Source organism: Palaemon carinicauda, chromosome 19 (genome assembly GCF_036898095.1).
Source record: "Palaemon carinicauda isolate YSFRI2023 chromosome 19, ASM3689809v2, whole genome shotgun sequence".
NCBI lineage: Eukaryota > Metazoa > Arthropoda > Malacostraca > Decapoda > Palaemonidae > Palaemon > Palaemon carinicauda.
In genome coordinates, this window is record NC_090743.1 from 78,082,539 (window position 1) to 78,101,446 (window position 18,908).

Sequence of the window (18,908 nt, forward strand, 5' to 3'; positions counted from 1 at the left end):
ACTCAGTTGTACCGAGTAGACCTGATTGTTCGTAATTATCCCCATTTACCGATTGTAGATTATGGCGTCCGGTTAAAGTGGTTTTATGCTTTGTGGAACAGGAAAACTTAAGTCTTCTCCAACATTATTTTGAGTATTGTAAGCTCTTTAAAGTTGGCTGTTTGATGAAGCTTTGGAGTACAGTATATGCCATTGGTTTGGTCCTGGAAAGTATGCTTCAGTAGTAGGGAGAATTTAGGGATTATTTTTTAGGATTGGCGGAGTGAGGTTCTCGGCCTTCCAGCCTGTGTTGGAAGCTCTTCCTTGCAGATCAACGAAGACGTGTGACCTACAGGAAGGGAAGACTTGCAGGTAGGCCCTTGATATCTTTTTTGAAGAAGCTAGTAGCTAAGGCTACCTCATCCCCAGTATCCCTATTGCCAGTGACTACAATGGTGACCCCAGTGATTGCAGTGTTATGCTAGTGCCAATGATTCCAGTGGTGACCCCATTTTGGTGTAAAAAGCCCTAGAGCCATTAATCCCAATGTGTAACCACAGTTCTTGTCACCCCTGTTCAACAGATTCAATGTCGCTTACCTTTCATTCCAACTCCCCTGTGGCCATTACCCTTCAGCTTTTCACCACGAATCCTGGCATCACTGCCCCCTCTGCCTGTGCTCTGGGATTCCTGGATCCCTCTCTCAGCCTCTATGTTTGTGTTACGGGTGCCAGTGAGCATGCCTACTGCTTCCCCTATGTTTCCCGGTGTTATGGTTCCTGTCAGGAGAAATCTGGGTGGTTTCTTCCCTTGGGGAAGCTTTGACATCGAAGTTCTCTCGAACCTCAACTTATCTGGTTGTAGTGCCTGAGGGGAAGGTTGGTAAAAGGAAGAAGCAAGGTTGCCCCTCTTCCTCTTCCAGCTCTTTCTCCATGATCCTCCTCTGATTCTGACGTTGCTTCAAATAAGTCGAAGTCGAGGAAGGGTAATCATTGCCGAGAGAAAAGGGCTTTTGATAACACCAACAACTTCTTCAAGGAGTCGGTGGCATTTGGGTGGTCCCTTTCCCTGTCCCCAGCTTTCCAGGGCTGTGGTTTGAGTGATAGAAGTGTATGGCCCCCTATGTACACCTGTTGGCCATGTGTTGCATGATCTTGGATGCCACCTTTCACATTTAATTCATTATTATTATTATTATTATTATAAGCTAAACTACAACTGAAGTTGGAAAAGCAGGATATTATAAGCCCAAGGGCTCCAACAGAGAAAAATAGCCCAGTGAGGAAAGGAAACAAGGAAATAAATAAACGACAAGAGAAGTAAATTTAATTACAAATTATAATACAGTATTTAAAGAACAGTAACAGCATTGAATTAGATCTTTCATATATAATCTATAAAAACTTGAAAAAAAAAAGAGAAACAAGGTAGAGTAGTGTGACTGAGTGTACACTCAAGCAAGAGAACTCTAACCCAAGACAGTGGAGGACCATGGTACAGAGGCTATGACACTACCCAAGGCTAGAGGATAATGGGTTGATCTTGGAGTGCCCTTCTAGAAGAGCTGCGTACCATAGCTAAAGAGTCTCTTCTACCTTTACCAAGAGAAAAGTAGCCATCGAACAATTGCAATGCAGTAGTTTACCACTTGAGCGAAGAAGAATTGTTTGATAATTTCGGTGTTGTAAGGCGTATGAGGACAGAAGAGAATGTGGAAAGAATAGGCTATGCGATTTGATGTATTTTGAGGCAAAGGAAAATTAAGCTGTAACCAGAGAGAGGGATCCAATGTAGTACTGCTTGGCCAGTCAAAGGACCCAATAACTTTAGCCGTTGTATCTCATGGGTGGCTGGTGCTCTGCCCATCCTACTATCTACAAAATGGTGGACTATTGCTCCCTTTTTTCAATGGGGGTACTGCTGTATCCCTTGTTGAGAAGGTAGCATCTCTCGAGGTCAAATTCCCAGCTGATGGCCAGGGACTGCTGCCCTATGCATGCATGGGCATAGTCAATGTTCCCTATCCATCTCATTCTGAGGGAGTAGTATGAGGTACTTCTTTTTTCTGCCATGATCAGTACTAGAGATCTTTCTTTGCCTAATGTCTAGTGACCTGGTCCATCATCAGTCTCCCTTATTGTTTCCCTTTGTTTAGAATGCTTGTTTTTACTGGACTAGAGGAAGGGTGATAGAATAATATTTAGTGTGGATGTGAAGAGAGAAATATTCTCAACCAAATCTCGTGTAGGTTTGGTGGTTTAAAAAGAAAAATAATTTGTATTAAGGTAAAATGGCAGTTGTGGATCAAGGCAGAAGGGATGGAACAAGCAGAAAAACAAGAAATAAAAAAGAAACCCAAGAAATAAGCTGAAATAAGGACCTTGCAGCCATTTAAAAAAGAAAAAGGACAATGTCCTTTATTGCAAAGTCTAGAAACATGGTTCCACGTGGGATGCCAAACTGTAAGTAAAGAACAGTACATAACATTAATTGATATGGAGAAATAAGATGGGTATGTAAACATTGTAAGATGGAGATGAAGAAATATAATGCAATACAGACATTAGAAAATTAAAACATAATGCTGAAAAGTAGTGTGGAAGACATAGAAGAAAATGTTACAAAATTAGAAAGAAATAGCAAAGAGCTATTAGTGGAAGAACTTCCTGGGAGACTTCTTGATAATATTGAAGAAAGATGAAAAATTGCCAATAATTTTGCTATATGCACTATCCTATCCAGGAGGTGGTCGCAGGGGTCACGAACCCCTCCCCCCTTTTTTTCTTTTTAAGAAAAAGAGTTTGAACTGCTTCTGTTCTCCTACTGAAAATCCTTCTCTCCTCTCCCAGTTTCTTCTACTTCACTGGGACTTGCTGTTATGAAACTCTTCCCTACTCCTAAAGCTTTTCCTTCCAGTTCCATTTGCATCCTGTTTTTTATTTTTTTTTTTTTGGAGGTGGGTGGGGGTGGCAGCCATGCTCTTTGGGCTGAGAAGTAGCGTTTACTTTCGAGTCTAGATTGCTGTTCTGCAAAAGTCTGGTTACTATGAAGAGTTCTGTTCAGCTACAAAATCTCTTATACGAAATACTTTGCCTCCTGCAGTTACACTCCTGGTGCAGAGCAGGTGCTTGTACTACCAGAACACACTGTGTACTCATGGGGGATAGTGCCTTTGCCAAGAGCCCCCGCGGCCCATTTGGCTGTAAATGCTGAGCAATCTGTATGAACGAACGAATCCTAGGGAAACAGTAATAGTTATAAAAACAAGGTTGAATATGAGAGAATTAAATGAAAATCATAGAAACACCAATGAAAGGGATTGGTTTTGTGTTGTGTAACGAGGAAAATGATACAGCAGAGCACATGTTTAGTTTTGATGAATGGACCAAATTTAGAAGCAATGGCATAGAATTAGGGTTTTTAGTATACACAAACTAAAGATGTTGCCCGATATATTGGAAAAGCTCTGGAAGCTAGAGGTAAAAGTATGTAAGCTGTGCTGTCTACAGTATATGGTTCCTGGTTCCTAATTGCTCACTCCACAAAATGATCCCATTATAGATAGGTGCAAAGCTCCTAAGCTTATTCTTGTTATAATAATTTAGCTTATTTTACCTGTACCATAAATAAATTAATAATAAGATTCTCAGTCTTTACTTTTATCCCATTATACCTTGAAATAAGTTAGGATAACACCTTGCTATCATCAGTTTTGGGAACCTATTGTGGTCAACTTGTACTTTTTAAATTCTTCTTTTATACTCATTGTCCTATTTATGTATGCAACCAGATCCCTGCTAGGATTTTGCAACATAACTACACTTATGTCTAGTTTCATTCACTATCCTAATTTTGGGCATCAAAATAAATTTTCCATAGTATCTTTTCCTTCTTTGCAAAGGCCACACACTTCATATGCGTATTTCCCTTGAAATTTGCTTTAAGATTGAGCAAATTTAATGTTGCCTTCATGACAGGGTTATCTTATCTAGATACATTTGTAAAAGGCTGTTGGCCCTTTCCTTCTATAAATCTTAATTTCTTCTTCAATAGTTTATTCTATCTTTTCCATAATATTTTTCTTGATTTTTTTTTTCAGGGTCCTTTTCCCCCTAACATCTTATTTCTTCAACTTCCATCCCATATTTACAACAGATTTCTTCTATGACATCGCTCAAGCACTTTCCATAAGGGTAACTATTAACTAATGACAATAAATTTCCTGCAGGTTTCAGTGTTTTATACCTATGCTTCTTCTAACACTAAAATTTGTCAACTGTATCGATTAGATCTAATATTTCATCGTATCATATTTACAGGGGAGTACATTGGCTCAAGAAGGGACTAGATCTCCTACTAAAAAGGAAGAAGAAGAAGCAGCTATGGTGTTGTGGAGAGAGCAACGAGGAATCTGGAATACAAAACTGAAAAGTTGAAATCAAGAAAATATATATATCGACTTTATGTTTGTTAAGATTAAAGGTGAGAACACTTTATGGTTATAAAATATTACTTGATTCAAGAGTTTTGAATGGGATAAAAGTTTCTGTCCTTGAAATATTTAATTTTTCCTTGTTTCCTCTCCTCACTGGGCTATTTTTCCCTGTTGGGCCCCCCTGGCCTGGGGCAATAGTAATCCTGCTTTTCCAATTAGGGTTGTAACTTAGAAATTAATAATAATAATAATAATGAGGAATTTCATTATTGATTTAGTTATGGTTCGGTTAGATTAAGCTTGATTACAATACTAATGATACTAATACTGTACTAATCATTTTTATATTTTTTTTCTGATGATTTACCTAGTTCTTTATCTAAAGCTGACCATTTTTTCTAGGAGAAAAAGTATTTTTACCCTATTTGTCAGCCTTTGCCATCTTGGGGCCCCCCCCCCCCTTCGTGGGAAACCGGGTTTTTTTTTGGGTGGGGAATGAATTAAAGAATCCGTTTTAACATATGAATAATGGCACATGTAGAATTAGCAATAAACAAGAAGACCACCAGGTACTCTAAACAACCTACCTAACCTAACTTAGTATCCTTATCCTTACGCAGTGGTGGGGTCTTCGCTTCCCCCCCCCCCCCCCTGCAATCCCCCCTTACACAGCCGTATTAACCCTTTTACCCCCACCATAAGGTTAAATTTTGAGCACATTTTGCTATATAATTCTTTTAAATTGCTCTAAAAAGCTTAATTTTTGTCCTAGAGAGGTCAGGTTGGTCTCATTCTTTTGGAAAATGCCTGAAGTTTCTTATAAAATTATCAAAAATATGTAAAAATATGTAATTAAAAGTGTTTTGCAAGAACGTACCGGTACGTCCTTTGGGGGTGAAAGGGTTAATAAGATGGCCCAAAACCATTTGTGTACTTGAGTTGGAGGGTATAAGAGAGCTGCACCTTTCCGACTCAATACCCAATGCAAAATATCTCACGAATGAATGAGCACCAAATATTTATAGTTTTGTGAGAAATTCTTAATTCATTTTCAACAAATTTATAACTAAATTTAACACCAATATAATTATATACAAGTAACAAAGTAGATTCTATATGTAAATGAGACTTTTCAAACCAAGTTCCCTTAAAGATGGATACATAAAAACTACACTTTTTTTTACTTTCTTATTTTGCAATATAACATGCATTCTGTCATACTGAAATGCTTTTTTGTTAATATCTTATAAAGTTGGTACTTAGAACCACAGGTTGGGCAAATAGTGCCACTTTCACTTTTAATAATGCCATAATCTTGGCAGTACTTTATTATTCTTTGATGTTACCACAAAAAGGCAAAACAAAATCTTTATAATTTATATAACAATTGAGACAAGAACTTGGGAGAAAATCCATAGAAATTCATGTCAAAGTGTATGGTAAATGAGAAACCATACCATTAGTTGAAGGTTCACACACCTCCATGGCTCTTAAAAGACTGAGAAATTAGCCGTGGAAATTGTGTGAAAGGTGTCAAAAAAGTGTTCAGTTTCTTAGTAAAACTGTCACCTGATTGGGTATTCAAGTCATATGATTCTAGTATTAAAATGCTAGTCCAAAGTAAAATGTGGATAATCATCATTGGTTAAAAACTATGTCGTTTGGGTGACGTCTTGCTACTTAGAATAGAGTCGATGATGTAATAATGACATAATCCATGTTTTTAACGTACAAACGAACAAACAAGAGCTCAGTCTGAAAAGGAATTTGAGAGAGTTATGAAGTCGAGGGACTTAGGTTTTTTCAGGTGGGTCAAATTTAATTTTGAATTTTAAACCATTTCTAGACCTATCGTTGCTAAGATTTATATATCAAACCAAACCTGGGACTTTCCTCTTTTAAGTGAAAGTACTTAAATTTAATAACTTGCTGCGTGAGCTATTGTATAGAATTACCCAATACGTACAATGCAATATATGGTGGAAAGGCCAACAGGCCTATATACCCGAGATTACAGTCACACTATTCACATTGTCTCTGGCTTTGTAGTCAAAGCAGAGTGTGTGGCTTATCCAATGTCTGTCTAGCCTGGCTTTGAAGGTATTAAGCGTCTGCAGATATGACTTCTGGCAGCTGGTTTCAACATTCACCACATGCTGGGAGAAGAAGTGCACTCTTCAGGTGTCGCTGCTTCTCTAAATACAAGGAGTGTCCTCTGGTTCTGCTGCCTTTAAAAAAAAAAAAAAAAAAGCATCTTCTCATAGTCCACTTGTAAACTTGTAAACTTGAATGGTATCTCCTCTTAGTCTATGGAACACCAGTGTTAGAAGGTCCAGCTTCTTCGGTCGCTCCTCATAGAACAGGTCCTGGAGGCCGAGAACTAATTTTGTCGTTCTCCTTTGCACAGCTTCTATGGTATGATGTTCCGCTCATACCATGGTGACCAGGCTGAGATTGCGTATTCCAGCTTTGGGCGAATCAGCCCCTTTTAGAGAGACAGGAACATGTTGCAGTCCATCTACGTGAGACCAATGACATATGCATAGCCGACTAACTTGTTAGCTGCAGCTGCAGTTTTGAGGCTGTGGGTCTGGAAACAGACACCAGAATTAATATGTACTCCTAGATCTTTTTCGACCTCGTTGGTTGCTAAAGGAGTTGTACTCATCGTGTATTCCTGCCTTTGTGTCTGTCCCCTGCCGAGATGTAGTATGTGGCATTTTTCTCAGTGAAACAGTAATTTCCATGCTGCGACCACTGTAGTAGATCGTCTGTTTTCCTGGAACTGAAGGTGGTCCGTATCAGAGTCAACCTTGCTATAAATCTTTGTGTCATCTGCATAAATCTTAATGCCCCAACTAACAGCTTTTGTGAGGTCATTTATGAAGATCACAGACAGGAGCTACCCAAGGACTGGACCCTGTGGTATACTGTTGGTTACGCCCACTCGAGAAGATTTGGACTTATTTAGCTACTCCTTGCTGTCTATCAAGTAGGAATGATTCAGTTCACTCTAATGCATCGCCTTCGATGCCATAGTTCTTGACTTTTGTGAGTAACCGTAGATGGGGAACCGAGTCAAAAGCTTTCTGAAAGTCACAGTAAAACACATCAATTCCCTCATTTTCTTCTAGGAGTGTTGTCCATTCTTTCAGGGATTCTAGTAGGTGGGGGGCAGTAGACCTGCCACTCATGAACCTATGCTGATCTTTAGTGAATAAATTGTTTTGGTTCATGTGGTCCATGATTTTGTCCTGAACAATTGACTTTAGGATTTTAAATACTACAGATGTTAAACTGACCGGTCAATAGTTTGATGGTAGGTGTCTGCTGCCTTTCTTGAAAATGGGAGATACATGTACTCTTTATCCATTCACCCTCTTAATGAGAGAATCCCTTGATGAAGTCATTGAGCTTCAGCACGCCATACCATTCCCTTGTTGAAACTTGGTGACGGGCAAGAGGGCTCTCGAACTTGAGGAAATTGCTCCCCCAGTTCAAATCAAAATTTCTCTCTGTCATCGTTTTCTTTCTCTCAATATTTCTTCGACCTTCTCCTTTTATAATCTTTCTTTCATGTTGCTGTCCCAACCCTATGTGTAAAATTTCCCATATGTATATGTGTATATATTTATATATATATATGTATGTCTTTTTATGGCGTGGATGTTTCTACATCTGTTATTGCCACTTGGGTGGATGTTTCTACATCCATTATTGCTGCCTGCTTTGATGAATGGGAAAGGTGTCACGGTTGGGAGGTATTTGTGCTCAAAGCTATATGTGAGAGTATTGGATGATCTCAGCCAGGACTCTCGGCTTTTGGCTGGAAGCCCATTATTATAGGTATGGGGAGGATGATTCCATAGTTTCTTGGTCTCAGTCCTAACAGGCGGGTTCAGCTTACACCTATGCCTCTATTTCTGTTTTGGTGCTATTCTTCCAGTAGGGTATGGAGTGGACCATCTGCGAAGTATACTGTCATTGTGCCGGTAGTGGAGAGTGCAAATTTCCTTCCCAACATGTGATGCCTTAATGTTCTCAAGCAGGTGAATCAAACTGTTTAAAATATCACACTTTTCTTTTCTTTTTTTCTTATGGATTCTTGTGACAACAAAACCCCCCCCCCCCTTCACTGGATCTGCTGACTCGCCCCCGGCACTGTTGACGACCTCTGGCAATTCATTTAAGGAAAATTCCGTTGACGACGTGGGAACTAAAAAGTACTATTTGAAAATTTGAAAAAAGGGTAATTTGGGCAACACAGGAAAATGGAATGTCCTGCATGATACCCAAATCCCATTAGAAGCTAATTATGATGTGCTACGTAAAATATTTGAGTGCTATGGATTAATAAAAGAAATTAGAATGAAACTTCAAGATGATAATTGGGATTCTTGGTTAGCATTTAATTGTTATGAGGAAGCATTTAATGCAAGCCGTAACATTTTTGATATTAAAGTAGGTAATATGAGTATTAAGGGTGCTCTGTGTGATGGGGCACCTAAAGATCTGGATGTCTACAGACCAGCAGACTGGGTTGATAAAGATATGTGGCTTTTTGCTCAATCTACAGGAGGTACAGAAAATTATTTCAAGATCTGCAAATTTCTTCAGAGGAAGGTAGGAACGATCGCACCTGGAGATATATCTCGATTTGGTAAGAAAAGTTACTTGATAAAGGCCAAGTCATACATACAGTCTGTTATATTGTCCAATTTGAAGACAGTAAATGATGATATAAAATTGGACATCAAACCCCATCTAAACTTTAGCCATGGAAAGGGAGTGGTTTTCAATAGGGATCTATATGAATTTACTGAAGAGGAGATATTGGCTATGTGTCCTCTGTCAGTGTGGAAAGTACATAAAGTACCTGAAACATCAATGATTGTTCTTATTTTCCAGGATGCTGATGTACCTTTCCACATAGACATAGAAAATGAAAGAATTAGAGCAGAAGCCACTGCAATTTGTTCCGTAACCGAAATACAAACCACGCTATTTAATTAGCTGAAATGATGAGCCATTAGATTATTAACGAGGGTTTACTACCACCTCGCTAGTTAGCAAGGGGGTAGGGGAGGGGTAGCTAGCTACCCCTCCCCCCCTCACACACCGGTGAGTAGCTCACTTTGCTTTTGGCTCGGGTGATGAACAGACGTGTCTGCTACCACCCTCGCTTATTGACAGCCTTAATCTTTTTTGCTTTTACTTTGCAGTGTGTGCTTGGAAGTTGGCCTCTATCATTATGCAGAAGTGCCCCGGATTACCTGACCACCCTTGTGGTACATATATGTCGGCGGTCGAAACGGACCCTCACACCTTATGTCCGTTCTGCAGGGGCCAACAGTGTGATAGAGACAAAGTGTGTAGTGAGTGTAGGGAGTGGTCTACCTCCCAGTGGTAGAGGTTTTCCCGGTGCCGGAAGAAGAAGTCCAAAAGGGATCTTTCTCCTTTAAGGGTTTCCTTGAAGAAAGAAAATTCCAAGGACTCTTCTTCGTAGCCCGAACCTCCTCCGAAGCTCCTGCTCGAGCGGTCTTTTCCGAGAGGCCGTCGAGTAGTAGGGTAGGCCGTTCTTTTGTTGACCGACTTCGGGGTTCGGGAGAGGGAGTTGCCTCCCATAGCGAGGCAGCTCCTCCTCCTCCCCCGGGAGAGGATTTATCTATTAACACTGTTGCTAATGATGATTTGTTGCAGCTTTGGGCTTCCTTGGGGCTTAAGGGCTCGCCCTCCAGGGAAGCCCTGTTTGACATAATCAAGTTGGGGGCTGCTGTCAAACAGTCGCCGGCGGTAGCAGAGGTTGACCCTCTGTCTATCGTCGACGTTGTTGTGGCAGGGGCCTCTGACGAGTTAGGTCAAACCCCTGCCTTGGTTCCCGATGCAGCTGATGGCTTAGTTTCTCCCTCCGAACATCCTTTGAGGAAGGAGCAAAGTCCAACGGTCTCTCCTGCATGTGATTCTCCCCCTCGGGGGAGTTCACTGTCAGAGACTCCTCTTCGGAGGACTGATGATGGTCTGCCTGCCACCCCCAGAGGACGTATCCGTCGGAAGGCTCGCCCTCCTCTTCGCCGTAGAGGCCTTCCTTCTCCTCACAAGGGAGTTAGGAGGCGCCTCTTGGGCTCTTCTCCGTCGCAGTCCCCCGCAGAGGATCCTCCTCGCTGTGCACCGACCATTGCAGTTGCATCCTTGGATACCTCTGCTGATCATTCTCCTTCGCCTGCCAGACCTTCGGACCTGTCGTCTCCGTTCCTGGCTGCTGACGCGCTTTGGGCGCCCACGCATCCCGTTTTCCAATGGGGCAAAAGGGGCTTTCTCATAATGTGAGCAAGTCCCTTAAGCACCAGGTATCCCCTGCGCTCCAATGTTCTCCTGCGCGCTCGCGCGCAATTGCGCACAAGCGCTCGCCTGCGGTGAAGTTCTCTCTGCTCAGAACTTCATCCTCGGAGACAACGCCCCAGAGACCTTCTGCAGCTGAGACTACTTTCCATCGCTCTCCTGCTCGCCAGCGCTCGCCAGCGCGCCAGCGCTCACCTGCGTGCCAGCACTCTCCTGCTCGCCAGCGCTCTCCTGCTCGCCAGCGCTCACCTGCGCGCCAGCGCTCACCTGCGCGCCAGCGCTCTCCTGCTTGCCAGCGCTCACCTGCGCGCCAGCGCTCTCCTGCTCGCCAGCGCTCTCCTGTTCGCCAGGGATCTTCTCCTCGCCAGCGTACAACTGCGCGCCCTCATCTTGATGCGCGTCCACGATCTCCTGCTCGCCAGCGCTCTTCACTTGCGCGCCAGCGGTCACCTGCATGCCATTGTTCGCCTGCGCGCCCACGATCTCCGGATCTGGGCGCAAGAAAGAAGAACCGAGTTTCTCCTTCTCTTCAGCGTTCGCCTACGCGCAATAGGACCACGCCAGCTTGTCAGCCATCGCGCGCAGACACCAGTTCCTGCTGTGCGCCCTCTTGCACGCCCATGCGCTAGGGGTAACACCCCTGCGCGTGGGCGCTCGCCTAGAGCTCGCCGAGATCCTGCGCGCCCACGTGCTCGCGAACAATCTCCATTGCGCGTGCAAACGCTTGCACTCCCGCCTGCGTTTCCTGCTTCTCCAGATCGCGCGACTGCGCGCTATCGATCTCCTAAGCGCCCGCGCGCTCCATCGCTCGCCAACGCGCCCTCTCTGAGATCTTCTACGCACCTGCACGCACCCTCACCTGTGCGCAGTCGCTCGCCTACACGCCCTACGCGCCATCGTTTGCCTGTGTGCCATCGCTCAGCCTGCGCGCCATCGCTTGCCTGCGCGCCATCGCTCGCCAACGCGCCATCGCTCTCCTGCGCGCCAACGCTCGCCCGTGCGCCCTCGCCATCATCCCTGCGCACACGTGCGCGACCGATCCCCCAAGCATGATCCTAGTAGGGTACTATCACGCCAGCACGATCCCCAGCACGTTTCTCATCGGGAGGCACAACGCGAGCTACCGCGCGAGCCACCGCGCGAGCCACCGCGCGAGCCACCGCGCGAGCCTACAGGAACGAGAGCAGCCAGGTCATCCTCACGTCTCCCCGCCCCGCAAGCGCAGACCAGCGTGCTCACAGGAGGGAGGAAAATCACCAGATGGGTCCAGGAACCAACCTTCCTCTTCTTCCCTTTCCTTCCAGGCAGGTCCAGCAGTCGTGTCTACTCCAAAGGATCGCCCGATCCCCTTCCCTTCAGAGCAGCCATGGTTTGGATCCCTCATCAGAGCTGTCGTGCAGGCTGTCAAACCTGAATTCGCTGAGATGGGTCTCAAAACTATGGCGGCTCCGACCCCACTGAAGAGAAAGAGAGGAGTAGAAACCATTGTAACTTCTCCGAGGGTCAAGCTGGCTCCTCGGACATCCTTGAGTAAGGCTCCCTCTCCTCCCCATACGTTTTCTCCCTCTCCTGTGGACGAGCATTTTCCGTCCTCAGGGGAGTCTTGTGAGGTGAGGCGTTCTCCCATCGCACCAATGGGAGAAACCCCAACCTCGCGCTGGAGAATCGTCCCAGGTTGGAGCAGAGAAGAGCCCTCAGACGTCGTTGTTGGAGTCCTGTATTCCTCCCAGGAGGGAACCCAAGGATTCCAAGACAGTCCCCAAGTCATCCTCAAGGATCTGTCCAGAACCTACAAGACCCGCGGAGAACGTCCACGTGTTCCCCCAAGAAGAGCCTTTGGGGACGGGAGACTTCGCTGCTAGTTCTCCAGGGGTTGAGCCACAAGAGTCAGAGCATACCTTCTGGCAAGTCCTGACCCTGATGAGGTATCTCAACAGGATTCCCAATCCTGAGATTCCTCCTCGCGAGGGCAAGGACACGGTCCTGGACCGAGTCTTTGGCACTCAGAAACCCGCTGCCAGTGCAGCTTTGCCCTGGTCCCAAGGGGTGAAGAGTGCCAGGGATAAGGTTGAGGGCCAGCTCTCCGAGCTCGCCTCCTCCAGCCGTGGTGGCAACAAACTCCTCCCGCCTCCTCGCGTCCAACAGAGGAGGTACTTCGAGATCACGGAGGAGGCTTGTTTCGGTCTTCCCCTGCACCACTCTGTGGAAGAGCTTACCAAGGGAGTCCCTCTTGAGAGACTCTCTAGCCGCCAAGTGACTTTCTCGGCGACAGAGATCATAAGCCAGGAGAAGGTCGCGAAGTGTGCCATGCAGGCTACTTCGTGGCTTGACATCTGGCTGGGATCTCTTGGCATCCTGTTGTGATCCGAAAATTTGTTTAAGGAGAGCACCAAGAAAGCCCTGGAGACCTTCCTTCTTTCGGGCACCCGCACCATTGAGTTTCTGGCCCACTAAGTCTCGAACTTGTGGTCCAACTCAATCCTGAAACGTCGTGATGCGGTGGAAGAGAGGTTCCACGCGAAGGTCCCAGCCGTCGAGGTCAGAAGACTCAGATATTCCCGTTCACGTCATCTCAACCTCCCCTGACAGCGAATCCAGTGTCGTTGAGCTCCTATGCCATGGGATCGGCAAAGGGGCTGGCCCTTCAGGCCGAAGTCGAGACCATGTTCGAGAAGGGTGCTCTCCAGGAGGTCGTGGACGGGTCCCCAGGCTTCTACAGTCGACTCTTTCTTGTGAAAAAGGCGTCTGGAGGCTGGAGACCAGTCATCGATCTCTCGACACTGAACGGTTTTGTCAAACAGACACCGTTCAGCATGGAGACGGCAGACATGGTCAGGCTTGCAGTGAGACCGCGGGATCTCATGTGCACTCTGGATCTGAAGGACGCGTACTTCCAGATCCCAATCCATCCGTCTTCAAGGAAGTACCTACGATTTTGCCTAGATCACAAGATCTACCAGTTCAAGGTGTTGTGTTTTGGTCTCTCCACAGCGCCTCAGGTGTTCACCAGAGTCTTCACCATCATCTCTTCATGGGCACACAGGACCGGCATCCGTCTCCTTCGTTACCTGGACGACTGGCTGGTCCTGGCAGACTCAGAGGTATCCCTTCTCCACCACCGAGACAGGCTCCTCGAGGTTTGCCGGGATCTGGGGATCGTGGTAAACCTCAAAAAGTCTTCTCTGCAGCCCTCTCAGAGGCTGGTTTATCTAGGTATGATCATAGACACTAATCTCCACAAAGCCTTCCCATCAGACGAAAGGATTTCAAGGCCGAGGAAGGTCGCGAGACCTTTCCTCACTCGAGAAGAACTCCCAGCCCAATCGTGGCTTCGTCTCCTCGGTCACCTTTCCTCTCTAACCCGCCTCGTTCCCAGCAGTCGCCTCAGGATGAGATCCCTTCAGTGGCGACTGAAGTCCCGGTGGAGTCAAGGTCTCGACTCCCCGGACATCTTGATCCCTATGGGATCGGCGGAACGGTCGGACCTGAAGTGGTGGGTGGCAGAAGAGAATCTGTGAAAGGGAGTGGCTCTTCTCGTCTCCCCCCCAGATTTGATGTTGTTTTCGGACGCGTCAAACAAGGGATGGGGCGCCCACGTGCTGAACCACAGGGCCTCCAGCCTGGGGTCAGAATCAGAAAAGTACCTTCACATAAACCTGCTGGAGATGAAGGCCATCTTTCTGGGCCTTCAAAAGTTTCACCAAGTCCTGGCGGGTCACTCCGTAGTGGTGATGAGCGACAACACCACGGTGGTGGCTTACATCAACAAGCAGGGAGGTACATTTTCGAAACTACTGTACCATCTTGCAGTAGAGATCCTGTGATGGTCCGAGGCCCACTCGATATCACTTACAGCTCGCTTCATTCCAGGCAAGAGGAATTTGCTCGCCGACAGTCTGAGCCGAACGACGCAGATAGTGAGTACCGAGTGGTCTTTGGATCCTCTGATAGCCAACAAAGTCCTGACTTTGTGGGGTTCCCCAACTGTGGATCTGTTCGCTACGGCGTTGAACACCAAGCTTCCGCTGTACTGCTCCCCAGTCCCGGACCCCAAGGCTCTCTGGCAGGATGCCTTCCAACAACGGTGGGACAACGTCGACATGTACGCCTTTCCCCCGTTCTGTCTGATGAGGAGGGTCCTCAACAAGACCAGAACATCGGTCAATCTCTCGATGACTTTGATAGCTCCGCTGTGGCATCACGCGGAGTGGTTTCTGGACCTTCTGCTGCTCCTCACGGAGATCCCGAGGGAACTCCCTCCACGTCACGAGCTACTCAAACAACCATACTCCAACATCTTCCACAAAGCTGTAGCTTCGCTTCGACTTCACGCCTGGAGACTATCCAGCATCTCCTCAAAGAGAGAGGCTTTTCGCAACAAGTTGCGTAAAGCATGTCTGGTCACCTGTGCCGGTCATCCGCAGGAGTCTACCAGGCGAAGTGGCGAGTTTTCTAAGGTTGGTGTCGTGGAAGGGGTATCTCTCCCCTCGATGCCACTCTACCAGCAATAGCAGAGTTCCTTGTGTATCTGCGGGAAGAAATGCGCCTTTCAGTCTCGGCAGTGAAAGGCTATCGCTCAGCCTTAAGTCTTGCCTTCAGGCTCAAAGGAATGGACATTTCCTCCTCGCTGGAACTGTCCCTGCTCATACGAAGTTATGAACTTACCTGCCCTCAGTCGGAAGTGAGACCTCCTCCATGGAACGTGGTTATAGTCCTCAGGTCTCTTAAGAGGCCTCCCTACGAACCATTACGCCAGGCTTCGGATCGCCACCTTACCTGGAAGATGGTGTTCCTGCTAGCTTTGGCCTCGGCCAAGCGAGTTGGCGAACTACATGGTCTCTCATACGACGTCGCCCATTCAAGGGGATGGGGGGAGGTGACGTTCAGCTTCGTCCATGAGTTTGTTGCCAAGACTCAGAACCCGGGAGTGCAGGACCCCAGGTTCGACTCTTTCCAGGTCTCGAGTCTTCGTTCTGTAACAAATGACCCAGATCATCTCCTACTGTGCCCAGTTAGGAGTCTGAGGTTGTATCTGAAGAGAACAGCTGCAGTCTGGCCCCAGGTGCGAGCCTTGTTTGTTAGCATCGGGCCAACGAAGAAGAGGGTCACTAAGAACACCATCTCGGCCTGGATCCGTAAGGTAATCCAACTGGCCTTGAGTACTGACCCTCCCCCGTCACGACGCCCTAGGGCGCACGATGTCAGGGGCGTAGCTGCGTCCCTGGCCTTCAAGAAGAACTTTTCCGTGACGCAGGTCCTGCAAGCCGGGGTCTGGAAGCGTCAGACTACCTTCACGGCCCACTACATGTAAGACGTGACCCACAGGAGGCTTGATACGTTTTCTATCGGCCCTGTGGTGGCTGCACAACAGCTGGTCTAACCTCAGGCTCCTAATTGGACAAGTAGCAGAGGGTTGAGGGCATTGTTACCCAGTTTTAGTCTGTGTGAATGAAAAGATCTGTCTGGCCCTTTTCTTTTCTTCATCCTCTCCTCCCTTGGAGAAAAACAGCATCCTGGTTCTTTGCACAGCTGACTTCGAACCTCTGCAGGTAAGCCATGCTCCCTTGTGTTCCTAGTATTAGCCTTTAATACTGTCATGTCCCCATACCCTGACGAGGTGGTATTGGGTTGTCCTAGCCTAACTGTGCCCAGTTAGGAGTCTGAGGTTGTATCTGAAGAGAACAGCTGCAGTCCGGCCCCAGGTGCGAGCCTTATTTGTTAGCATCGGGCCAACGAAGAAGAGGGTCACTAAGAACACCATCTCGGCCTGGATCCATAAGGTAATCCAACTGGCCTTGAGTACTGACCCTCCCCCGTCACGACGCCCTAGGGCGCACGATGTCAGGGGCGTAGCTGCGTCCCTGGCCTTCAAGAAGAACTTTTTCGTGACGCAGGTCCTGCAAGCCGGGGTCTGGAAGCGTCAGACTACCTTCACGGCCCACTACCTGCAAAACGTGACCCACAGGAGGCTTGATACGTTTTCTATCGGCCCTGTGGTGGCTGCACAACAGCTGGTCTAACCTCAGGCTCCTAATTGGACAATTGGCAGAGGGTTGAGGGCATTGTTACCCAGTTTTAGTCTGTGTGAATGAAAAGATCTGTCTGGCCCTTTTCTTTTCTTCATCCTCTCCTCCCTTGGAGAAAAACAGCATCCTGGTTCTTTGCACAGCTGACTTCGAACCTCTGCAGGTAAGCCATGCTCCCTTGTGTTCCTAGTATTAGCCTTTAATACTGTCATGTCCTCATACCCTGACGAGGTGGTATTGGGTTATCCTAGCCTAGATTTCCTTATTAAGGACTCCAGGTCAACTTCCTAGGACGTGTCACTGCTCACCTTCACACACAACTTTCGTAGGCCGCAACAGTCCTTGACTTCCTGCGAGGTGCAGGGTTCCCGATCTTGGAGTTGCCTTATGAACTCAGGTTCGGGGACCCCGGGCAAGCCAAAGCCAGTATGGCAGGGGACTTACCTCCCTTCCTAAGGGTTGTCACCCCATGTAAATAGCGTGGTTTGTATTCAGTTAAGGAACAAATGACAAATTCGTAGATAATTTGTATTTTTCCTAACGATACAAACCTAGCTATTTACAGTTATGTGCCCGCCAGCCCTGTCCCCCAAGATAAGTCCTACCTCTAAGTAAAGTGGCCGAATCACCGGTGTGTGTGAGGATGGAGGGGTAGCAGGCTAACCCCCACCCCCCCTCGTTAAAACTTTATGGCTCGTCATCGGCTGCGCCGAAGTAATTACCCCATGTAAATAGCTAGGTTTATATCGTTAGGAAAAATACAAATTATCTACGAATTTGTCATTTTACGGAAAGAGAATATGATTCGGCACTTGCCACTTGTAACGATACAGCCCCTGGACCTGATGGAATTCCATATGCAATGATTAAACATGTACATTTTTAAACATCCGACTTAGCCTGTAGTTATATATACAGTATAGCTATACGTCCCGACGTCCAGCAGAAATTTCAAAACTCGCGGCAATCGCAGATTGGGTAGCCAGGTGTACCACCTGCGTGCCCTCCATCGAGGTACCTGGAACCATTCCATAATTCCTCAGATCTTCCCTGCCTTTCACGCCGGCAACATCGTTGGATTTTTCACTCGCTGTAACCTGTATAATTGCAGTCCTCTTGGTGATGTAAAATTTACTGTTGGCTTTTGCTAGTTTGGTTTTATTTTGACAGAGTAGTTGTTGGGTTATGATCCATATGTTCATAACTTGAAAGGGGTAGGGTTAGGAGTTTTTTCCACCTACTCTAAAAATAATGAACCTACTCTTAAAAACATGATGGCGGTAGGTAAACACTCCGCCAACACTATGACGTCACAATCATATGACGTAAACTACGTTAGTTACTACGTAGTATGACTTGCATATTCATTTCTTTTTCTATGCAGAGAATGATAAGTAAAATTCTACTTACAAACCAAAAGTATTTAAGTTTTTATGATATACTGTAAAAGGAATATATTAGTATACTTTATTTAGATAATCATCGGTCTATTTTCAGAGTTTAAATAAAACTAGCGTACAGTTAAAGTTACGCTACGTAGTTCTCAGACAATCAATACAGTCTCACAAATTACTTTGTATCTTTTTTTTTTTTCGATATTGGGATTTTTAATATTAATCAAATAACCTATTGAATTCTCATTCAAGCCCTTGCCGGAAGAGTAATAGCCTATCTCTCGCAGCGGGCAGGTCTATTTATGGTCTTATGTGAAAGAGTATAAAAGTGCAATTTTCAGTGCTAAATTAGTGCAGTGAATTTAATCAGTCAGTGGAGGGTGCGTCTGCTTGACCCTGTCGTTATCCTAGCCTTAGACCTCTTCCAAGCCCCCCAAACCCTGGGAGAAGGAATGTCGATCGGCGAAAGGAAACGAGAGGCATTAGCGCTCGAGCAGACGTCTCCTCGAGGGTTCCTGTTGGTGCTTCCCAGAACGCTCGCCCTTGCCGTGGGAAAGGCGAGGTAAAAGTGATATCTTCACCGTCGGTTGACTCAACTCACAGAAGGGCTGGCGTCTTACGTTTTTCCCTTCCTTCTAGACAAGAAGAGAGTTACTCGTCATGTCGCCGAGCGTTTAGATGCTTAACGCCATAACGCTAGCGTCGAGAAGGACGCCGAATGATAAGGAATGGACT

At 46.3% G+C, this 18,908-nt stretch overlaps 1 protein-coding gene across 1 annotated transcript in view; it reads left to right on the top strand.

Annotated features, from left to right (window-relative positions):
• Positions 1-18,908, top strand: part of LOC137658691 (gastrula zinc finger protein XlCGF8.2DB-like) — a 560,850-nt gene that overhangs the window by 500,411 nt on the left and 41,531 nt on the right. The window contains exon 3 of the mRNA XM_068393683.1: positions 4,299-4,461. The gene's annotated coding sequence lies outside the window, so the exon portion shown is untranslated. The remainder of the gene's footprint in view (positions 1-4,298; positions 4,462-18,908) is intronic.